General features: G+C 38.4%; 1 long non-coding RNA gene across 4 annotated transcripts; it reads left to right on the forward strand.

Annotated features, from left to right (window-relative positions):
* LOC146440139 (uncharacterized) lies at positions 1–24530 on the forward strand. 4 transcript variants are annotated; one of them, XR_014851051.1, is made up of 5 exons: positions 5883–5952; positions 7885–8001; positions 8767–8908; positions 22871–22952; positions 24276–24530. It is a non-coding gene; the product is annotated as an uncharacterized LOC146440139 (long non-coding RNA). The 4 variants fall into 4 exon arrangements; XR_014851049.1 differs by lacking the exon at positions 5883–5952 and adding an exon at positions 1–1969 and having other exon boundaries at positions 22871–24530; XR_014851050.1 differs by lacking the exon at positions 5883–5952 and adding an exon at positions 3258–3320 and having other exon boundaries at positions 22871–24530.
* Positions 24531–25594: the final 1064 nt, after the last annotated feature.

Here is a 25594-nt window from a genome sequence, read left to right on the forward strand (position 1 = left end):
TATAGGATTCATGGAAGATTGGTTAAAATCTACTTTTCCTCATATGGCAAATAATGGTAGGTTTTTGGTCATTTGGGAATTGCAAAGCAAATGGGGGAAAATTAACAAATCACGTACAGAGGATAAATGAGAGATACAAAAATATGGCAATAGAATTTAAAAGGTCAGCTTCCTCTTGTCAGCAGAGGCTCTCTAAAGGCTGCGCAAGATGGGGAACAGTGATGTTGCCACCTTTAGCTTGCATGGTGTTCGGTTGATACAAAAATAAGGAACTGGCTTTTTTAACACACAGCATGCTAACAGAATTATAGGATAACCTTCTCACCATTGCTGTAGTCAGTGGTTTCAGACACAGCCACAGAAATTTACGTTTAGATGCCTTGACTTTAAATAAGGGACCTTCAGAAAGTGTCGAAGTGGGTAGAGATGGGATTAAATGAATGGACACAGGTTAGGTGTTGAAAGTGTGCAAGTAAAGATGGGAACAGAATTAATGCAAGGAAATAAATTCTTGAGAAGTTGTAGTTGCAGAGGGAGAGGAAATGATCCAAAAGTAGAACTACATTTAAAAGAAAAAAGGGAAGCAGAGAACCCACTAGAAGCCTGCAATGCAGGTTTGCAGGGGGAAAAAAACCGGATTTAAAATACAGTGTGTTAATTACCCTTTTTAAAAAAAGAAGAAACAAGGATGTGGGAGAAATGTAGTCCATAGGATGTTGGAACAAAACACCAGTAGTCAGTTAGAAATGCTGGGAAAGACAGATTCTGCAGAGAAAACTGCATTTGGTTTTGTGTCTCTTTACATAAGAAATAACTGCAAGTATCTAGGGCATGGCATATGTTATATTAGTGTTCATCGTCTGAAAGACAGTGAGGGAAGGAGATGTAAAAAAATAATTCTGAGTCCCTTAGCTAGGATTTAAGAAAGTAATCTACTTGAAGATTTGTTTAAAAACTCTAATGCTAAGAGAAGCTACAGCAAATACTTTTGCATTGACTGTCATTGCTCTTTAACAAGTTACTATATATCAAACCTAAATATCTCAATGCCATAATACTTAATAATCATGTCAACATCTAACTATTTCAATTCTCACCCTTTTTGGAAAGGCAGCAATATAAACTAATTACACTTTCCCCAGTGCAATAGCAATACTTTTTGAGCAAGTTCTCATAGGCAGTGATGAGAGAAAAAAGTGCCCTGTTTGCAGGGTGTGGGTGCACTCTTCTATGGAGTCTCTGAAAATAGTTTTCTCCAGGTTGTTCCCCTGCCCTGTCATAGGAGGGGTGTGCCTCTGGCCACAGCTGCACCCACATTGACATTTGCCCCTCCTCTCAGTGATGCCCAGGGCCTGGTCCTGCTAACACCCAGCACTGGTCAGGTCATATGTCGAGTGATTTCTGCCTTGGAGCCTTCTGCCCTGGCTGTTGGAAGGATATTCCATAGCCCAGCAGATCTGACCTTGTTACTATGTATTTTCTTGTACTGAAATCACATTTTGCTTTACCCTCAGTTGCTCTTAACATTAACAGTTCTCTTATTACGCTGTGCATTGTGTATCATAGATCATAGAATCATAGAATTGTCAAGGTTGGAAAAAGCCTTGAAAATCATCAAGTCCAATTGTTAACTCAGGACTGCCATGTTCACTACTGAAACATGTCCCCAAGTGCGGCATCTAGGTGTCTTTTGAACACTTCCAGGGATGGTGGTTCCACCACTTCTCTGGGCAGCCTGCTTCCCTGAATAGCACCATGGACTGATGTTTCCACCAGAAATCTCTCTTTATCATGTTGAGCCTCACAAGATTAAGGTTACCAGCTCTTCCTGTAAGGTAACTTCACTTGCTAACTCATGGTTTCTGAACTCATTGCAATATTCTGTAGGATTCATATTGAGGAAAACACAGTATCTGAAGTATAAACTGGATGGTGCCAGATGGAGCGAGACCACTGCATGTACTGATGGGTCAGTTTGAATATCCAAGTCAAATGCCCCACAACTCTTTCATTTGTGTTTTCACAGTATAAAATGAGATTTCCACAAACAACTTTATATCCAGTTCCAATTCCGTGATATTTTGGAGTATTATCTCTCTTGTGTTATTTGCTTGCATTTTTCTGAGGTTACTGGTAGTTTATTTTTATCAGTCGTGTACCTAGTTTCTCTGGAGCTGTGCTTTCTTTCTCCTGATTTATTTTACACAATTTGGATATAATTTCTAAGATTAGTTAAAATTGTTGTATTGTTTGTTGTATTGTAAGGTTTTGCTTCTGAAATACAAACTAAAATTGTTAAGACCAAACCTAAAAACAACAGTTAAAATATTCAACTAGATGCTTTTCCCCCACTTTCTATGTTGCTATTTATCATTTGCTTTCGTGTACAGTATCTTTCCCAATCTTCTGTTTGATTATGAGCTCTCAGTCTTATAATAAGATTGAAAAGAGAGAGAGAGATAGAAGTGTGGTGTAACAAGACTGAAGGAATGAGAAGAAAAACCTTTTGGGATTCAACTATGTTTTGCTCACTCCTTTGCTCTTTTGTGTTTGTCAAGGACGTAAACAGTCATGTATGCCCTGAGGCCAGAGCTTAAAGAACATGAATCCTGCACTGGCTTTTATAGGACTGGCACAAGAGATCCCCACCATTGTGATTACAATCACATAAAAAAAGAAAAGAAAGTGGGGGGAATAAAAAGACTTTGTGGAGATTTGAAGGTGACTTAAAGCATAAGCTTCATTTATTTACTTGATTTCCTGAAAATGGACCCCTGTTAGTGGAAATGTTTTAAAAACTTTGTGTACCTCTTTCGTGTCAGTCAACAATGAAGTTTCTAAAGTGTGGGAGTACAAAAATACGTAATGTAGGTAATCTCAAATCTATGATATTGCTGATTTTGAAATATGTTAGTAGGAGGTATTAATACAAACAGCTGTGTGTTGTTTTTTATTCACATTGTTGTGTTTTATATTTAGTTAGAATATGAAAATCACTAAGACTTCCTGATGATCTTGCATTGATTTTTTCAAAGCTTCTGTCAAGTTTACAACCTCAATTGTTAAAAAAATGCATCCCTGCAAAATTTAAATCATATTGCACAATTTCAGTACTGTCAGATCATTTGTTTAAACCTACCACAGCTGTGCCTATATATTTGATTTAAAAAATACTGTCTTGAAAGAGAAACAATTGCTTAGATAGGAACTTCTGAAATGCTGAGATCTTAAGATCCTAATGACCATAACAATTTGAAATAGGTCAAATGCCATCCTGAAACAGCAAAGTCCAAAGAGACATTGTATTTTTCTAATATCAGGTAAGCACTTGAACAGACTCAGTGGAAATAAAGGGCTTTTGCAATAAACTACTGTCTTTTTCAGAGTTAATGTATGAGAAACAATATTCTGACGGTCTCTGGCTCTTGCATAGCATTAAATGTCATTCCAAGGTGAAAAAAAAGTTGCATCTGAGGGCAAATACTTTCATTATTACTACGGTCAGTATGATTCCAAATTTCTCTAACTGTTGAAGTAATCTCATCTTCAGTGAATCTGAAAGTGTTTTAGGTTTTAGTTGCCCTGGAGAAAAGTGAGTATAAGTTTTGGGAAAAAAGTTGATGCTGTGTCAGGGTAGCCCCCCTTGTATCGCCAACAGAAGAAGATATTATCTATTTAGATATTATATTTAGTAATTTTTCTCTTCAGCTCTCTCACATATGAGTTGGTTTAGGTATCTGCCAAAGTGGAAAGCTGTAATATTCATTCTATAAAGAAGGATGAGCAAAAGCATCACAAATTCTACTCACAATCAAAAGTCATACAAATACTGCCCTTAGAAATACAGAAAAAAGAGGTGTTTTTGAGGTTATTGTTCAATTTTATGCTACTGTATTACTTCAGCCAGTTCTGACACAAAATTAATTTTGCAACTCACTAATAAAATGAAGGAAAGGTCCTCGTCATCTACCATGTCTGCTACAAAATTCTTATTATTTAATTAGAAGTCTCACATTGTCTGGGATTTGAAATGCTGCATTGCTGGTCTTAGACTTATAACAATAGGCTGGGAAATATGAGACCCAGAAGCTGAGACAGCTACAGAGCAGGAGAAACTTATCCATTAATTCAGTTTTTTTTAACTGCCAGATCTTTTGGAATATTGAAGTGGTAGTATGGAAAAAATAGTATACTTTTTCAGGTAAACAAAAGAGTTCCAGTCAAGATTATGGCCTTTACTACTGTCTGGTCAAGACAGTAAGAGTAATTGAAAACAGGTTTTCTGCCTGTTTGTGATTGCCCAGACATTGGGTTTAAGTACCTCTTTATATTTTCTTCATAGCAGGTGGAGCTGAAATGGGCAACCTTGGCTCTCCCCATCCCATTCCCTATCCAGAACAACAGAGGGAGAAGCAGGTGTCTGTCTTTATTGCTGGTACAAATCCAAAGCAAGCTGCCATTAACATCTCAGAGGATAGTCTGCATTAACAGAGATTTTCCTGAACGCCTGCAAAGATACATTACCATTGTGTACGCAAGGCAGACACTGAAAGAGCTTATCCCATCACTGCTAAATCAAATTAACTGTTGCTAAAGTCAGATAAAAATGATGGTTTTGCACAAGTTGCTGCACATCCATCCTGTGCACTGGTATAGGTGCTGAGGAGTAATACCATGCAACTACTTAGCTGGAAAATGACCCCAAGATACAACATGTTTTTAATTCTTCGAAGTGCAACATTGAATTGTCCAGTATTAGGTCTACACACTGGGGGGCTTATCATGGTGTTAAGATAGCTAGACATGAGTGAAAGAATTTGGTAAAGAGGATGCAAAGTATGAGAAGATCGATAAACACATAGGTACAGCTCTACTACTTAATGCTCTGTGGTGCAGAGCTCTGAACTAGCACTGATGAGACTTAATTCACTGTGCTTTGAGTTAACACAAATGTGTCACCCTCAGGACTGCTGCCGATAGATCTGCCTTTAGAAACCCCATACAGCCTCACCAACCTGGACCAGGCCACAGGCTTTACAGTGCTGGGAGCAACGAGCCTCCTTTAATGATGGGTACATGTTCAAAACTGGGGTGTGTACAAAGATAAGTCACAACCTCCCCTTTCATGTGGCCCCGCATACTGGCTGATCAGATCATGCTTAGTTCAAATTATCTTTTCCACAATTTGGACAAGGAAGAATGAGTGAGTTTGAGGGAGAAGAAAAAAGTGATCACCACCATGGAGTATGATAGGCTCACCTATATCTCTTTTGCACAAAGAATGTAAAATTTGTGGGTGGGTTTTGTCACACAATCCCTTGCTTCAGCAGCAGTGCTCAGAGGATGTTTTTCCCCTGCTAGAGGCCAGTTCCGCTTAGTCTTTATTCCTTGCTCGTGCTCTTATTCTGTTTGCAGTGATGGGAAAAACCTTCCTTCAAACTAGCAGTAGACAGTGGTTGAATGCAATAGTATATATCTAGTTATATGATAAGAGATGGGAAGGTTTTGCCTGCACAGGTGGGCGGTTTCTTTCTTCAGGAAGATCTTTCCTCCATGTTCATATCTGAACATCACAGTATTTATGAAGTTGCAGCCTATTGAAAAGGATTTAAAACACTGCTCTTGCTGCTGGGACCCTGTCATTACATTCATGCATGATTTTGAAAAGTAATGTACAGATAATTAATAATCAACTTTCTACTTGCTTTCCTGTTGAAAACAATTTTATTACAAAATTTCACAATATGCAAAGTTTACTGTCTCAAAGATTCAGCTAGCCCAATGGATTCTTTTTTAGATAAAAGTCATTACTTCTCTGTCATTACACAGTTATTGCTGTGTACTGCAAGCAGAGAATTACATTATACCTTACAAAACCCTTTTTTCCCCTATCAGGTTCATGTACAACAGGATTTATTCCTTCAACAGGAGTGATATTCTTTGAAGAATAAGGTAAAATAATGTAAAATCAGGATGTGATGAAGTTAAATGCAACATTTTAATTTTTCACCACACTCAGGCAGCTATTCACTCACATTGGATGCCTGCAAAAATCCTGAATTTAAATAAAAGACAAGTGCACCAGTGAACTATAAGATCATTTAATGAGTTTTAACATTACTGATAAGACTGGGAATTTAAATACCTACATGTGTTCCTTATCATCTTTGCTGAGACAGACAATGCATGTTTGACCTTAAGTATTTGGTCACTGCAAAGCTGTTTCTTTCTTCACTAAGATATTGTCAAGAGGAAAACATCCCAGTATCCAAACAAGAAAGCAAACAGCTCCATTTTGTTGTCAGTAGTCCAGGATCACATTCCAGCATGGTACTCTGAGCACCATTATGCTGCCACTTGCCCTGCTGGCATATGTCATGACAAGGCGTCTGCAATCAAGGCAGCAGATGGCTTTTTGGGTTGCCTAGAATCAGGGTTGGCATGACACATCATTTATGACGCTGCAAAGAGAGAACAAAGTATTGGCATGAACCTAATAACAGACCTCTGGATATTGAAAGGATTCTGTATTCCATGAATCCCTTAACACAAAACAATAGCCCCCGAGATTCTGAAGGGTTTTTCTATTTTGTGCTTGCTTGTTTCATATCTGGTGATGCATATGCATTCAGTCCATAACCCATCCATTTAAGCCCAGTTAAAGACAACTGTTTGGGGAATATTTCAAGTTTTGACTACACTGGTGAACAGCACAGCATGAGCTGCCTCAAAAACATCTGTGACTGCTGGGCCAACGATTGAATTGCCAACACTCAATTCTTGGCCAATTCATTTCATTCTGTTTTGCCAAGCTCCAGAGTGAAAGCAATACAATTCTGAGCAGCGATGGCACAATGTTTTAAATCCCTGAAAGTTTCAGCATTGCAGAAATTTCATTTCTCCACTGCCACTTGTCCCATTTTCACTGTGCTATTTCCAAAAGAAAGGAATGAAATGGAGAAGAATACAAACCTTCAGTATGCCTCCTCTGCCACATCAGCTTGAGTTGTTCTGGGAAATGTTTCCAAGTTTCATATTTTAATGCTCACTATACACTGGCTGAGAGCATTCCATGGAGGAATGAGTGGTGATACCAAGGGTTAGAGAAAATGTACTCTCTTGACTGAATTGCTTGTACAGCCAAATGCAGAAACAGTGTGCAGATATCAATCACTGCACTTGCATTAATTATGTGATGCTTCTGCGGTGGATCAGGCCTTTATGCCTTAAATAATCTGCAATTAGTATTAAATGACTCTTAGCATGCATTATCAGTTCAATTCTGAGGGTGAGGCCAGTTATCAGAACCTCACTCAGATAGAGCAAAAAAAAGTCTTCTGAGGAAGAAAGGGAGAAAGGAACAAAGGAAGGAAAGAGAGGGAATGGGAGAAGGTTTTCAATCACCTTCTCTTTAGAGCTGATGCCCTCCCTAGTCCTACTGTGTAAGGTCCTCTTCACTTTGGAGTGAGGTGACCAAGAACACAAGGTTTACAAAACAGAGGAGAACAGACACCCAAATGTTTATGGCCTGCAATCATTAGCAGAAATTTCATTCTTCTGTAAGGTGTTTCCTCTCTCCTGCCCCTGTTACCTGTTCAATTCGTTTTTTGATATCTACTCCTTGTAAATGGACTGAGTGCTATGGTTTCTTCCATGACGATGAAAAATTTACCTCATGGTTCCTATACCTCTCAGCCTCCTTATTACCCGTTATATATGGAAATGGTTAGGAAGGAAAGCAGAAACCCCTTGGTTAGGAAGGAAAGCAGAAACCCCTTGTTTTCACTCCTGAAATACAAGTTCTTCAAATTACCAATACTGAGCTTTAAAAAAGGCTGAGGTTTTACCAAAATAAACTGTTGCCATATTAACCTTTTTCCCCAGGTTTGGAACCTTTAGAAATCACTTCTTCCAGCTTACATCTGTAATGGAAAAGCCACAAAAATTATGTACTGTAAGTAGAAGGTGAGATTGTCAAGACTTCATGAGCAAAACCACGAGGTAAGACAGGACAAAAAGATCAGAAAAGGTACCAGACAATATGAGAGTGAAAATGGCAGTAGTGCCAGCTAGAGCACCTTGGCATTTCACATAGTGAAACTAAGTTAGTGAAATGCACACACAAGTACCAGTTCCTTAGTTTTTCACCCCTGATGCCATGTCATCATGTGTAAATGTGCATGCATACCAAGAAGCATGCAGCAAGAATTTCAGTGTGCTTTTAAAAAAAATTTGAGATTGAACTTGTGCTGAGTTCAGCTGGGATGGAGTTCACTTTCATTGCACTGTATGCTTTGGGGCTGTTTTGGATTTGTGCTGAACGTATGGTTGATAATACAGAGATGTTTTTGATATTGCTGAGCAGGGCTTGCACAGAGTCAAGGCCTTGTCTGGTTTTCACATTGCCACACTGGTGAGAAAGTTGGGGCTGCATGGAAGGCTGGGAGGAGACACAGCCAGGACAGGTGACCCAAAATGACATAAGGGACATTCCAGACCATGTGACTTTGTGCTTAGTACATAAAGTGGAGGAAGAAGGAGGATGGGGGGAGCATTTGGAGTCATGGCATTTGTCTTCCCAAGTCACTGTTACATGTGATGGGGCCCTGCTCTCCTGAAGATCACTGAACACCTACCTGCCCATGGGAAGCACTGAATTAATTCCTTGTTTTGCTTCAGTTGTGTGTGAGGCTTTTGCTTTCCCTATTAAACTGGTTTTCTCTCAACCCATGGGTTTTCTCATTTTCTTGTCCTTTTCCTTTCCAGTTCTCTCCCTGATCTTGCTGGTGGGGAAGTGAGTGAGTGGCTGTGAGGGCCTTGGCTGCTGACAGGGGTTAAATCACAACAGAACTACAGAAGGCTCAAGGTTTAATGCTTACTGGAAAATGGAAAGGAGACCACGCTGCAGGTAACATGATATAATCTAAATATTCCCACATATAGTGCCATGAAAATATGAATGACCCATGAATAACTGAAAATAACACAATGGTTAATGAGCTGTAATAGCTTTGTCATTGTAGTTGTGGGGTTACAGCCCTCCCTGAAAAAAATGGGGCTTGCAGAGGTATCTGTAGCAAGTCACATCTCACTGCGGTTCCCCAGTGCCACACCTGCTGTTTAGGGTTCATTGGACCAGGTGAGGCACAGAGGAACCACCACAGGTGGCGATGCGCAATCTAGTCATGGAAATGGAGCTCCCACCTTGGTGTCCCCATGAGGGTTCCCCTAGGAGCAGGAGACCTTTCCTGCAAGGTCTGTCAGCAGGGCCTGGCAGCCAGAGCCCATTCCAACACCCCAGCCAGAGCAGGGCAGCTGGGGTGCACTGGGACAGCCCTGGGCATTGGGCACCTCCAAGGGGTATCATAAGAGCCTCGGCCATGGGGAGGTGGGGAGCACTCCAGGGGCTGAGCAGGGACAGTCAGGCCCCTTAGTGCCTTGGCACAAGCCATTTGGATATATGTGCTCAGCCCCACTGTTGGCAGTCCCCTTGGGATGTGGGACTGAGCCAACCTTGCCTCTGCTGGACTTCCCATTTGGCGGCTCCTAACAATAAATCCAGACTGTTGGGAATAATAAGCTTTTCCATTATAAATTACATTTTTCTTAGCATGCTTAAGAGCCAGAAGTCATATTGTGAATGCCCCATCCCTGGAAGTGTTCAAGGCCAAATGGGAGGGATCTTTGAGCAACCTGGTCTAAGTGAAAGATGTCCCTGTCCACACCAGGAGCTAGATGAGCTTTAAGGTCCTGTCCAGCAAAAAATGCTTGATTATGATGATCGTGAATGGCAAGGGGATTGGAACTAGACAATCTTTGAGGTTTTTCCTCCCTACACCATTCTGTGATTCTATGGTTCTATATTTTATGGGATATCATTTTCTAGGAATATAGTTTGTTTTTAATACATGATAAAGGTCTTCTGAATGTGTTTTGTATTATTACTTAGAGTATGTTAAACTCTTACATAAAACACACAGAAATTCCTATATCCACTAAATTTCTCTTGTCACTTTTTATGGGTTATTTTAGTCGTCGTATTTGTTTTCTTATGGATTGTGACCAAAGCATATTTTTACTTACTTCTGATATGGAGGTTAGTCTCCATTAACAGGAAAAGTGTACTTTATGGATTCAAAAAGTACATACATTTTCAGCAACAAAAAAAAAAATTTAAAATCCTCAAGCATCACAGTAGTGGCAATAGCTTTTACCCATATTGGATAAGTTTAATCCAAGTTCTTAAAAGGTAACATTGATACATTGAGTACAGATGAAAAGACACAGCAATATATTAAGTGATGTCTGTCATCAATCTGTTCTAAAATACGTCCTCCTGTATTTCTCTAAGTAAAACCTTGGGCCTAATTTTCTGACATGCTCTTGGTAGAAGGTAAGCAGTGGCAGGAGGAAGCAGTGCACAAATTGCTAGGTGATATACAGCGCCTTTGAGATACCATCCAAGTAGCAAGTTTGACATTTGAACTCAGACAGACTCAGACATTAATTCTGGGATGTGGCAGCTCCTGTTCTAGTTTTTCATTTTCCTTTTAATTGCTTTGCTGTTTTTCACTCTTTTTTTTCTCTCTCTCTTTTTTTCCCTTTTGGACAAGAGATTCCACTTTGTGATTTGCAAAGCAGGACTGGAAACATGACTCTACCTATTTTCTTATCTTATCTTGGCTCTGACTGCATTTAAATTATCGATGGTGTTCAAATAGGCTGTGGTAGTGCAGTACCAGCCTCTTGCAATGGGAGAGGGATGAATGTGGAATCAGCTTGTTGGAGAAGGAGAATCAGCACATCTGTTGTCTGCTTGAAATAGTGTTCAGGATAACAATAGGAAATATTGAAATTGCAGTAATTTACTATGATGTGTCTAAACATTACTGGAAAAGAGCTCATTAGTTCTCCACCTTTCAGATTGTGAGGCACAGTCCTGTGGTGAGGAGCTCTGCACTAGCCTTGGACTTGGATGGCATGTGCCACAGTGAAACTTGAATTCTTGATCTAGTGAGATCTTGTGGGAAGTGAGGCATGACATAAAAGTTGGAAGATGCTCAATTTACTTACTTGAGACAATTCATTAATTTTTATAATTTGCTACATAATATATTAGACATAATATTTTTGAGGACATGAGGGCAATGTTTCTCCTCTATCATGTCCATCCATGCAGGAACAAGTTAAGTGACAGGAAATAGGGTGTTAGAATCACTTGTTTTCCCCCTAATTGGCTAGGAAATAGAAACTATTTGCTAATATTAACCACTAAATAGTGAAATTATTAGAATACAGTCTGTTTGTAACCTGATAGGAAACTGTTTTGGAAAATTATCTATCCAGGCCCCATAATTACTGACAGTCCACTCTGTAACACAAAATGGGATTGCACTGATATAGAATCATAGAATTGTTTGGGTTGGAAGGGACCTTAAAGATCATCTAGATCCAAGAACCCGACCATGGGCAGGAACACCTTCCACTAGACCAGGTGGTTCAAAGCCCCATCTAACGTGGCCCTGAATACTTTCAGAGATGGGGCATCCACAGCTTCTCTGGGCAGCCTGTTCCAGTGCCTTACTACACTCACAGTAAAGAATTTCTTCTAATAGCTAATCTAAATCTACCCACTTTCAGTTTAAAGTCATTCCCCCTTGTCTTATCATTACATGTCTTTGTGAAAAGTCCCTCTCTAGCTCTCTTGTAGGTAAGCTGCCTTTAGATACTAGAAGGCTGCTATCAGTCTCCTGGAGCCTTGTCTTCTCCAGGCTGATTATTATGTTGAAGATATTACCCCAAACAAAGTATTTGTTGCAAACAAATTTTCTTTGTGCTGTCAGCAGGCCTGCAGCACAGTTTCTCTGAGCTACAGCAAGCCCAGACAGGTCAAAGCAGCTTCAAGTTACTTGGATCCAGCATGGTTAGCCATCCAGCGCAGAGCTCAGAGCATGTTGGGATCTGTGCTCTGCTCTTCCATTGAGAGCTAGCTCCCACCTAGCTCTTGCACAATGTTGACAGGGTTTGTCTGACCAAAGCATTTTATGTCTGGATGGGAACATCATCACTGAAAGGTGTAATTTAGCTGGAGTATGACCTGCCCACACTAAACCCTGAAGACTGCATAAAAACTTAGCTGTGGTTATGTATCCTTTCCAAAGCCTCTCTGTGTAAGACATTGCTGTGCTCTGCAGCAATAGCTCCTGTGGGGACTTCTCATCTACAGTGACATGTATTAACTTAAGTAATACATTATTAGCATTTCATCCTTTTTTTGGTCCAGACAATGCAGTGACTTACACTGTTAGCCTGATTATTCAAACAGTCATTGCTGAACTGGAACTTCCAAGGGAAAAGTGAGGAGGTCCCTTGGCAGATCAGCAGCAGTGGGAGCAAGCGCAGATAGCAGGCAGAGGGCATATGAATCCAAAAAGGGCATCATCCACATCCATAGCCAGTAGGAGTTTAAAAACCCTAGCTGATCTGGTCCAGCTCAGTTAAATGTAAATGTAGTTTTACACAGTAAATAATTAATTCCATATGCATCCTACTTCATGTTCTTTTCTTTGCCTTAGCTAAATCATGTCTCACTTTAAAAAGCAAACAGAAAAGCTAAATGTCAGAAGAGTTTATTCCAGATGAGTGATACAATTATTAACAAGCAAGTAATCAAGCCATCAGATAATATACAATTCAGAGCATACCTTTGACATTTTGACTAAGAGTATAAAAAGTGCAATTAAATCAGTGCACTTCCCTAATAGAGTACTTGCTTCAAAATTCTGGATGGCAATGGTTAACTTGACATTATATAATTAATAATTTTTAAAATTACAGTTGATCACTGCTATCTGTTTTTGCAGAAACGCATTAATGCTCTTTATTGAAACTGGCTATCTATCACAAATATTGTCTTATCTTATTAATAAAACTTTTAATGGAAATTTGTATGTATTATAAATTTCAGAGGCAAAACTATATGAAGGTATAATATAAAAGAGATAATATAAAGAGCCATTGTAAACAAGTCTAGATGTTAAAGAGCCTCAAGTATATTTTTTTCTCAAGACAAACATAGGAATTTTTGTTTCAGGTCTGTAAGCATGATTTATATCTCTTCTTTATGTAGAGAAGTCACAAAATATAAATCACTGAGAAATAAATGTGTTTGGTAACATGCCTTGCCTTCACCAATCATAAAGATTAAATTAAATTGCAAAACTCCTGTAACATTCATGAAATTCAGATTTCACAATTATACATTGTCTTAAAATGTCAGAATGATAATACAGTCCAAGCAATTTAAATACACATTTCAGTTTCTCCCCTCCAGGTCCCTAGTTTTACTTTTCTATCATCTGGCAGTTGAACAAATTGGAACACTACAGAAGTACATCAGAAAATATGTCATTTATGTACAATTACTCTTATGTAGTATTGCTATAAGCCATGGGTCCAGTTAGTCAGGCGCAATCCACTGAAATCATATATCAAACTCATCAATCCAGCATTTTAGAGTAAAATGGTTCAAGAAAACAGCTGCTTTTGAAACTGTGACTTGGTATTTTCCTTCAAACCTAGAGTCACACCAGCCTAGTGGAGATGGTTTAATCTTACTCTCTTGAATAGTTGGGAACATTCAATCTTCCTGATGTTTCTCAAGTGAAGTTTCTCAAGGAAATTTTATTGTAAGTCTGAGTGGACTGATGGGCAATGGAAAACAATAATAGAAAGAAAATGACTATGAGACACAGTAATCTGAGAAAGTGAAGATAATTTACTGTGTCTCAAATACTTAAAAAAGACATAATTTCAAAATAGGTATGCCTAGAAACTGCAATTAAACAAAACCAAAGCATGATCAAACCTGAAGCAGAGTTGAGTCTTTGCCTTCTTTACTCTTTAGAACAGTTTCATTGTGTTACAATGACTGAAACTTGATTTTCCCATAGGAAGAATATGTCGTCAGTAGACAGGCAAGTACCATGGCTCTTTGAACCCAGCTATCTTTTTCTGCTGGCAGCTCCTGTCTGTGCTATCTTAATCCACTCCTCTGCCTTTTCAGAGTTTTATCTGAAAAAATAATCAAACTCACTCAGGAATCCTATGGGACCAGGATAGGACTATTAGCTGCAAAATATTCAGGGTCTGCAGTGTATAATTTCTGTAGTTACAACAATAGAATTAATCATAGAGGCTGGTGACCAGGAAGCTGTGAGTAAACATTTGAAATGGACTTGAACCACATGAGGTTCGTGTCAGTGATCAATGTCCTGTTTATCACACTAGGGTAAAGCTGGCATTGCTGATGCTGTGTTCAGAGACTACAGTAATTACTATGCCACGGATAAGTTGCTTGATAGAATAAACAAGGTGGTGATGACACAGTAGGTCCCTTTTTGATGAGTATAACTGACATTTGCTTGTTAAAGGGAAAAGAAAATATCCATACTGAAAAAGGAAATGTGGCATATTCTTTTGAACCTTCCTCTGATAAAAGTTTAGTGAAAGACGTTTTTCTATCCTCATGTTTTCCCCTGTTCTCTATTAACATGTATTTCAGTAAGGATGTAGATAATACAGTGTGAGCCTCTCATCAAAAAAGGAAATTATTTTTGCTGAAGCATCATCTAGATGCTGATGCTGTGTTTGATCTGTGTGTAGGTTCAGCAGTTTTGGGGAAGAACTCCATTACATTAAAGGGACACACAAACTCACACCACTAATAGGAGCCCAAAAGAGGATTCTGAGAACCCTAAAGGGGATGTGTGATGGCATTAGGTAACATTGGTGTGGAGGCCAGTAGGCCAAGGGAAAGGATAGAAGTCTATTTGCTCTGCACTGTTGACATAGTGCTATAGAGGATACAACAGTCTAGAATGCAACTTGTAATTTAATGGCCTCCATGACCATTTTGAATGGTCTCAGGAACCACTGCTATACCTTTGTAGTCCAAGCACTGGTAGCTTAAAGCTATTTCAGCTCTCTGATGTGTGCTCAATTGTCATGTTCTTTATTATGCCTGTGGGTACACAATACAGATTGTCTCCTGTTTTTCTGAGGGGAAAAAAGGACCTAAATTTAAAGCAGACTGGCTATATTTCAATTATGGACAGATTTCTCTTCAGCTGAAGCAAATCACTCTTCTTGACATGCCATCAGAATCACAGGCGACTGACCTTCAGGCTACAGTGCAAAAGATGTCTATTTTATTGAGCAGCTGATTGACTAGTTATGGATTTTTTCCTTGGTTTTGTTTTTGCCAACAGCATACCTAATTTGAGTTTTAATCTTTTTATTCAATGCCCAGCTGTCTTAGCAGTCTGATTGAAGAACTAACATATGAAATGTATAAATTTAATGTCTGTTGTTTGTAATTAATCATCAGTGATTATGATGAGTAATCATCTATCCCATTTAATTCAGTTGCAGTTATGGATGTATATTAAAGTTGCTTCAGCCATCTGCATATTTTTTCTGCCAACTGCTATTCAGAGACCAGATTTTGAAGGCATTTTTGAGAAGAGAAAGATGGCCATCTGCTAATCTTGACCATGCAAATATTTTAAGATACGTTGATTTGATTATGTAATGGAATTGTGAAAAGGAAACCTGATATATGCAGCTGAAGACTGTGTTATCAGTTTGTTAATCAATAACTATTTAGTAACTTCTTACCTTTTTCCCTTTCTAAATCTTGGAAATTTCCCATTTCTTGTTTAGACATGTTTGAAGCTTCTGAAACTGTATACTATTCAAGGCAGGATATTTTAGAAAGAGTACACCGTACCCTGGTAAAGGACATAAATTATTTCTCTGTTTATTAATCTAATCCCTGTAACAGTTTACTATTTTTTATTTGGAAAATGCTGTATGTATTTATGGCTAAAAGTATATTTTCATACTATTTTCATTGCCCATTTAAGTGGTAGTAACTAGTCAGCATGTAAGGGGTTCACTTTGGAGTCTATGTTAGATGTTTTTACTCATCTTTAGACCGCAGCTTCCTCCTGAGCTATGAAAGAGTCCACGTGAGTAAGGATCTGGCTTCATAACATAGAAAAAGTGCAGTGGGAGCAATCTGTCATATCCTCTACCATTTCCCTGCACTATCTGAACATTGTAGAAAAAAAACATGTCTCTTCTGTCAGATGATGCAAATTCAGTAAAACTTTTTTTCCTCAAAACAATGCTCATCTGACCTTTTACAATTTCTTCTTCTCACAGTGAATCCTTTTCAGTCTTGCACTTAGTCTTTAACTAGGCAAGACCTACAACTTTTATTCATGGGAAACTTTTTATAATGGGATTTGGTGCAGCCTATAATGGATTCCCAGCCCACTTTATTAGTTTTGTTTTGGTTTTACATGCAACTGATTTATTTATCTGTTCACTTACTGAAATCTGATCTTCAATTTTGAAGCTGAATTTTCACTACACTGAGTACAGTGGTCCTTTCTTCTGACTATACTTTCTGATTAATTGTGGACTTTACACAGAAATATCTGGCTATTTCCACCTACTGGAAGAAGCCAGAATTAAATGTATAACTAAAGTTCACTTGTAGCCCAATTATAAATGTAGTAAAAAACAGTTTCTTTCAAATAACTGATTCATCCTTGTGGGAAGAAAAATATGGAAAACATTCTTAAAGAAAGAATGGTTTTGAAAAGCCACAAAGTGTTAGCAAGATATCAAATTATTTAAAAATGTTTATGCAAAGGGATTCTGTATTCCTGAATTAACTATTAGGGTTTTTTACATCAAAAAACACTCTTTTTTTGGCCAAAACTCTTTGGCAAAAGAATTGTTCACTAAAACATTTGACGCAACCTGAAGAAGTGAAAATTAATATTTAAAAAAATCTTGTAGGTAACTATCACAGATACTTTAACACCTGATTCCTGAAATATCATCAAATAATCCAAGAAGTTACTCTTAATTTTTTTTAATGTGTTAATCAAATGTTAATAAAATCTGCATATTGCAAAAGTCACAATATCATGCTAGACTTTTTAATTCAGGAAAGATAGAAAATTAGGCAAAACTATCATCTCAAAACACTTTTTGGTTGCTTTTTTTTTTACTAATAGAATGAGAATGGGAAATGTTTTCCCTAATACTTGGAGCTATCTAACTTTACTTTCTAACTAAATCAACCTTATCAAGGAGCTAGAATTCTGCCAGGCCAAGATTTTGCCCCAGTCCCTCCCAATTCTCTGAGCAGACCTGAGTCTGGTACTTAATAATGGATTTATTCAGGATTCTTTCATCACCATTTCACTCATAAGCTATATAAAGGGCAACAAATAAAAATGAAGTCATCACCTGAAAAGTCTTCACTGAAAAGGCCTCTTGCTTCTTCCAAGTGTTATAAAGTACAGCTGCTGTGAGAGATTTACTGTGTCTGTTTAATGTAATCATATGTCACTGCACATCACTTACTGCACACATCTCTTTTATTAGAATCAGTGATTCAAACATAGGTTTCCATGGGAGATCATGCGCACTAATTTTAACTATTTATCCTTCCATGGAAGCATTGTGCTCTAATATATTCACTTTTTTTTTGACCTATAATTAAATGCTGCAATTTTGTAATCTAATTTTTTTCCCCAGACATGCTCTAACTTTATTAATAAAGTGGGCAAAACACCAATAAAAAGATTTAAGGAAAATGTGCTTGAGCATAAAGGTTTGGACTGTTAATGGTACATAGTTCTTTTTCCTTTTTCCTTTGTGTGTTCGTTTTCTTTTGTGTGTTCTTTTTCCAGTGTGTTCCAGTTTCAATATTTTCCTTTAGTTGGCTTTGACTAATCTTTTTATAGTATAACATACATGGAGCTGCCGATGCAATCTAAAACAGCATGTGACAAGTAGCAAGCAGCCCATCTAATTTTAACCTTCTCTGCCTGCATACATGTTTTTTGTCCTTGTAGCATTAGCATTGCTCATCTGCCTGAAGCTGAGCACTGCAGTCACATAAACATGTAAGAAAGCACATTCAGTTTTAAAAGCTAAACTGGAACAACTTGGATGTTGGAGCAAAAATGGACTTAATAAAGCCTGCATGGAAGTCTACAGCATGGTTAGACAACAGGAATTGTCACCCTCATTCAGTGTGTTGTTCCTCATACTTAGAGCATTTAAAGGAAGATTTAATTTCTGATGATATTTCTGTTCTCAGTTCTGATATTAATGTTTCTGTTGGTCTCTGCTCTTCAGCACAAATATTCTATCTGTTTCATGAGAATACCTAAAATCATAAGTACGATGCAATGTGAAGAAAAGCAAGGGATCCCTTTGGCAGTGTTGCTATGTTTTCAGGAAGATGCATTTAAAGGAAAATCAAGAAGGGGGAAAATAATGAATCTGAAGGGTGTAAAAGGGAAATGAAGCAGTGAAGAAAGGACACCATTTTATGAGAAATATTTATACTGGTAATATTGTTTTCTAGTTGCCAGTCATTCCCTGAAGGTCAAATTATGCAAGAAAATCAAGAGTAAGAATATGAAAAAACGATATTTTTTTAATATTAAGAAGAAAAAAAAAAAAGCATGGTCTGGACATGAAAACTACTGGTGTCTGAGAAATCAGAGGTCAGAGCCACAGAAGAACTTTCCATAATGCAACTTTTAATAATATTTGATGTAAGATAAAGATAGGATTCTAGTAAGTATCTTCTGCACTTGCAAACTGGACTGGGACTTAGATGGAAAGCCTACTAGAAGGTGGATCCAAACAGTTTTAGGTAATGAGAAGTCCACTTTAGTCCACAAAAAAAAGCCAAAGAACTATAGGTGCCCCAGGAATTTTCTGGTAAAAACAGACCTGCTCAAAGACTTTAGGACACATAAAAGCATTGGTGGGGATTACCTATGCCTTGATTTTAATTCTCCAAATTCTTCATTAGCCCCAGTTTCAGCCTGTAGGTACTTATGTGGATCCTAAAATCAGGATTGAAAGAAACCAGTAAGCTAAGAAAGAGGCCATCTGGACTAGGAGCACAGATAACAAAAGACTTAGGAAAAAGCCACTGACAGTGCTTTTGAAGGATTCTCAGATGGGTCATGCATTAAGACTGGGAGAGGACAGACTCTTGTGAGTCTTACTGAGTTTTAAGTGTTGAGCACCACACGGGGTTGTATGAAGATCTTTAGGAAGGAAATCTAGGCACCCATGTATTCTAGCAAAACAGTCAGTCTTTTGGGCAGAAAAGACACTGAAGCAAAGAGGGGTTCAGATGGTGCTGTTGAGTAAGTTCTCATTTAAAGCATCTAAAACCCCTTTGTGTTTCAGATCCAAACTCCTGTCCCTTTACTGCTCTGTGCTTCATGTAATAATTTCAAGTTTTCTAAATGGCTTATTAATTTCTAACAGTGCCTTGGAGCCAAAACAGCTGGTTCTTATAAATCAAAATTAGAATAAAATGGAAAGAGCACTGTTAGGTCAATTGCTTTACTTGTTTGCATACTGCAAACTACAACAGGGATACATTATGACTCTGATGGATCTGCTTTTTTTAATATTGTGGGCTGCCTTGTAAAAACAACAAATCAAAACCCAAACCACTTCTTCACTACCACTAGAACAGCCTGGAGCTTTTAAGACAGGAGAGGGTTTTTTGAATTCCTGAGACCACTAATATTCCCCTCACCATGTTTGGTTTCATTGTATTAACAGCTCAGAATAATTTCTACAGATGGATGAAAAAGAAAGAAGCCAGCTGGTGTTTGAGAGAAACCATCAGTATGAGGGTTAACAAGTCTAATGATAGTTGAAAGTAATTTTAGGTAAAATTTTGCCTACTGGGTGTGGTATTGCAGCAACTTATACTGACCTCAGGTTTGGGCTGTTATATTACTACTCTCCTCTCCCAAAGCCTTAAATAGCCTTCACACTACACCTGCAGTGCTGACTTCCTTTGCTTCCATGGGAAGATCATCCCAGGAAATAAATGATCATGGAAGGACTCTTACTAAATATAAAGCCAATAGTTTTCTATTGGTTCTTTATACAAACTGCTCATATGCAATGAGTGGTTTACCAGGGCAGTGGAGGCTGAGACGAAAGCCCTGAGCACCTGAGGCTGATGGTCATGTAAACTGAAAAATCATGCTGTCTGCTTTAGCAGTTCTCAGATTTTAGGCTGTTATTTTGGACCTGCTGCAAAGGTGATCCACGTTAGCATCCACAAGCTGGTGAGAGCCCTGTTTTTTGTAATGCCTGGTGGTGCTGAAGCTAGTAGAGTTAGTTACTCATGTTTTAAAATTAAACAAGTGTCAGCTTGATCTGGCCTCACTAGGGAAAAGAAGTTAGCTAAATACTGTCACCCACATTGAAGTAAATGCAAAAAAAAAAAAGGAAACTTCTTTCACTCATCTTCTTCACAGTCAGAAATCTGGCATGGTACACACAACAACCATGTGTAAAATTTTCAGGGTCACTTATGCCCTTTTTTCTTATTTATCAGCTTCAAAGATGCATTCTGATTACCAAAGAAGATGTGCCCAATTTCATTTTCTTATTGTGAATCACGTGTTCAGTTTCATTTAAAGGAGTTCATGTAATACCCAGCAAAAGAATATCTGCATGTGTCACAAAGAATTTCATGATCCAGTGGAACACACAGAATTTCTGGGGAGAACCAGAGCTCTCTTGAGGCACAAGGAGTATTTAGATAATTTTCTGTTACCACATGCTGTTTATTGTTATTAGCCACACCTGAACAGTCAAGAGAAAATGCAGTAATCTCTGAAAGTGTGGTGTAGATGGAAACAACCACCACAAGCACAAGAAGCATCGGAGGTGAGCATAAGCATATGACAACTTTACAGAAGGCCTTGTCTAGTAGGACAGACCGCAAGCAATGATCGTTCTAGAAAATGATGGCACCATATCAGCAACTTTGTGTCTCCTCTCTTTATCTTCTACAGGGAAATGTTTTTACTTGCATTGGACTGACCCTTAGAACTAAGTTAGTTACCAGAACTGAGACAGATGACAAACTGGTTTGGAAGCTTCAAGTCAGTGGAACTTTCCTGTAAAAGAGTAGGGAAAAGGGACCCTTAAGAATTACTTGTACAGCCGGCTAACACAGCGAAGCTAGCTCTCCTGGAAATTTAAGGCATTCTAGAAAAAAAATCTTTCAATTGGCTTTGAGCAGGTTTTGAGTCCATAACTTGTTAAACAGTCTGACTTACAGAAAAATCTGCTATTCACACTCAGATTGCATTGGGAATCCAAATGACTAATCTTTAGGCTGACTGGCAGTGACCCTGCCTTGATATAAGCATAGGGGATTCAGAAGACTGACTGCTACATCCATATGTCTTTTAGCTCAGGCACAGACTTGACTTGCAACTACAAGCTTACATTGTGAAAGTATCTGGGTTTTGTAATATTTTGCAACCCACACATCCTATGTACCTTTTGAAGAAATTACATCTGACACATTCATAAATTGCTGGCAGTGTTGGGAATGGGGTGGTTAGGGTAAACAGATTTCTTCACATCTCCAGGACTGTCAGGGTTAGGGTCAATGCAACACAGCAGAGCCAAAAGCAAAATGCAAGTCTGGCCATGGTTATGAAGCTTTGTGCCCTGGGCACTCGGATGGAGAGACAGTTTCTCTGTTATTCTCTCATCTCAGAGGTGGAGTCGTTCCAAACAGAAGCACTGAGTCACCACACATCACTTATGAAAAATTAATCCTCCCAGTTGCTGTCCTTACCTAAATGCTACCTGTGTAGCTTTCACAGTGACACATCTTCCTCCTGCTCGGTCTGTGAGATGTGAGGAAGTGATGGAAGGCAGAGTGCATGGTTAAAGAGTTTTACAGTTCATAGGGTCGAAAACCTTCATGCCATAAACACAGACAATAAGAGAGCTGAAAGATAATTATGCATTATCTCATGACTCATATGATTTGGTTTCTATGGATTTTTCCCATCCTTGTAAGAAAATGCTTTGTGATTTTTTTTTTGTAACTTTCTTCCTGATTTTTTCATTTTAAATGTCAGTCAGAGCATTAAATGAGAAGAGCTAATTTATGTTTGACTTACAATGGTTGTAACGGAGCATAAAAATGTGCATGATTCTACCAATCAGTGACTAAATAGCTTTTATGAGCACAACTCTTTTATCTGTACTATGGTGTATTAGAACATACCAGATATATAAAACACACGAGGTGTAGTAAAATAGAAGATATGTCAGAATAAAAGACAAGAATAAAATTAAATAGATGACTAATGAAGATAAAACAATTAAGCAATTTGAGTTTCCAATTGTCAATAAAATAGTTGACTATTGTAGAGGAGTATTACTTGTTAGATGACTTACCATGACCTTTTACTTACACAGGCTGATGGCATGTTACTTTATCTATACATCTCTACACAAGGGAAGCAGGAAAGACTCTTAGGGATTTAGTTGTAAGAAATAAATATGAGCAATCTAGGCTGAAGACAAATTTTAGATAGGTATTTTCATTTTTTAAAAATTATTTTTATTGATGAATCTGGAAGACAAAGGAGATATATTCTTGACTCATGCACATCATAGCTGTTCAAAATAGCTGTCGATAATATCTACGTGTTTTATAACCAGAAAGCTTGTATATAACAAGTTAATACTTGGTTTTTGTCCAAAACTCCTGATTATGTTTAAGCAGGGAATCTAGCCAGCATGCCTGGGAGCCAGCTTGCTTGAAAGCAGAGCACATCACTGAGACTAAAGTGTACACAAGGTGGAAGCTGGGACAGCTTACATGGGAGCAGTGCAAAGGCATTGCCCAGGCATGCAGGGAAAAGCCAAAGCTCAGCTGGATTTAAACCTGGTGAGATACGTAAAAAAAAAAATTCTGTAGGTACCTCATCAGCAAAATGAAGATCAGAAAAATGTGACTGACTGCTGAATGGGGTGGTTGAAAAAGAGCATGAAAACCGCAGGTAAGTACCTCAGTCTTTACTGAGCAGGTCCTTCCCCAGACATCTCTGGATCTCTGCTGACTGATTTTGAGGGAAAGACACACTACCATACTAAAAGAGGATCGAGTTATGGGCTACTTAAGCACTTTAGATGTAAAGATATTCATAGGTCCAGACTGCATGCTGAGGGAACTGGCCAACTTTATTGCAAAACTAGGCTCTATCAGCTTTGAAAAGGCCGTGATGATCAGGGGAGTTTCCCACTGACCAGAAAAAGGCACTTTCAAAAGTGTAAAAAGGAAGCTCTATCTGTGGAATAGCTACAGGACACTTGGCCCCAAGTCACAGTCAGTTCCTTGGAAAGTTATGGAGCAAATTAACTTGGAAGCCATTTCCAAGGGCATGAAGCCCCTGAAAGTGACTGTGAGTGGCCATCATGGATTTATGAATAAAATGATTATCATGAGTATCTTCTGTGATGAAATGGCTGGCCTTATGAACAGTGGGAGAGCAGGAAATGTCATTGACCTTGACTTTTGCAAGATTTTTGCCATATTCTCTGACAGCATCTTTAAAGACAAACTGAGGTTTGTTCCAGATAGGTAGACTGTAACACAGGTGAAAAAATGAGCTCATGGAGTTTGTAGTAAAGTTGGTGTCTAGTAATAAGTGGTGTCCTGCAGGGATTGATGCTGGGGTAAAAACTGTTTAACATGTCTATTGATGGCCTGGATGACAGGGTGGAACACACCCTCAGCAAGTCGGCAGATAACACCAAGGTGGGAGGAGCAGTCTGCACGCTGGAGGACAGGGCTGTCTTGAAGACAGACGTTGATAGGCTGGAGAAGACCTCGTAAACAGAAACCTCATGAAGTTCACCAAAGACAAATGCAGTGTCTCTCACCCAGGATGCGAAAATACTGTCAATCTTGCAACACTGACTGGGTGGAAAGTAGGTTTGCAGATGGGGACCTCACTGACAAGAGTTTGAGCTAGAATCAGAGGTTAACCCATGGGTGTGTGTGGCACTGTGCTGGGTGGCACTGCCCAGAGCATAGACAGCAGCTGTGGGAGGGCATCCTTCCACTCCTTCTGAAGCTGCTTCTGGGGCACTGTGTTGTTCTATTTCACAGTTTTTACTTGCTTCCTCTTTCCCTGTAGTTCTTTCTAATCTGCATTGGAAGCACTAGGAAAGCCTTGAACATTGTGATTCATTTGACATACCTACTGGAAGTTTTCTGTTGAAAGTTAAAAATCCACTATAAACCACAGATCGTGAAGGTACCTGCTATTGGTCAAGAAACAATCCATAAAATCTGACAGCTGCTGTTCGTCTCATTACAGAATCACAGAATCACAGGGCTGGAAGAGAACTCCAAGATCACCAACTCCAAACCACGCCCTAACACCACCTCAGCTAAACTATGGCACTGAGTGCCACGTCCAATTGAGGGGAAGGATGGGAAATCTCTGCCATTCCAGCACTGTCATGCATATACTCTTTACCTCAGGAAGTCAGGCTTTCTAATGTGTTTATGTACGTAAACTCATAACAAACTAACAGTTTAAGAACCCTAAATTTTTGCAATAAAGTGTCTTCGCCATATCATCGTGAAAATCGTGTGTTTAATGCTGCAGGAAACCTTTTATTTTCTGGGAACATTTTGAATGCTTTCATCTCAAAACAAGCCTTGACCACTCAAAATTTTCTGCCAAGGTTGTTTGTATAATTTGTCTTCTCTTTCTTGGATGAAAACCTTGTTTATTTAAATGTTTGAGACAGTATATATCTTTTTAGATCACAGGTGAAATTCTGTACATCTGAACACACTCCAGGTAGTAATTTTTGGTACCCTTATTATCTGAGTGCATATTATGTACTGTATAGAAAGGGGCTTTATTTTTTGATTTTTAATTTTTTTTCTAAGGAAAGTAGCTATTTGTGTTAGAGTATTTATATTAATTGGGAAGTTAATTTGGCCAGCTGTCATACACAAGTCTTTGGCTTATGCAACTCAAAAAGAAATGACTCACATGACACCCACTTTTCTAACAGAAAAAAAGATTATGAAAACAAGATGATGCATTCTTGAATAGCTACTTGAAAGTCAGAAACTCCTTATTAATTTAGTGAGATGAAAGATTTTCATGAGCGATGTTATTTGTATTTATTTGAAACACATTTTGAACATTCAAAATATAAAAAGTTACTCTTTTGAATACACCTTAAATGGAGGTTTATTGAAAAATTTATCATCATGAGTTCTCTTAGTTATGACCTTCATAGATAATTTACACAGATAATAAACAGCATGCAGGTAATAAACTGCATCAATTATCTGTAATATAGCAAACAGGATCGATCTATCCACAGCCCTTCTACACATATTTTCAGGTATTTCTGATATGTTCAAATTAGACTTTTCTTTTTATTAAGGGAAAAAAGAGGTTAGAAGTCTAGAGTAGCCAATAAATGGATTTCTGTCCCACCCTCATCTTCACAGCTTTTATTTCCCTGTCTCTGTGTGACACTAAGATTTTTTAGGCTCCTCCAAGAACAGACTCACTTGCAAAGCAAACAGCAGCAGCGTATGTTTTCTACAGAGGGGTAAGAAATGCTAATCACAAGCACTTCTTAATGAATTGTTTTATTTTGCAGTTTT

The sequence above is a fragment of the Lichenostomus cassidix genome, chromosome 3, assembly GCF_008360975.1.
Source record: "Lichenostomus cassidix isolate B80296 chromosome 3, HeHo_3.0, whole genome shotgun sequence".
Taxonomy (NCBI): Eukaryota; Metazoa; Chordata; class Aves; order Passeriformes; family Meliphagidae; genus Lichenostomus; species Lichenostomus cassidix.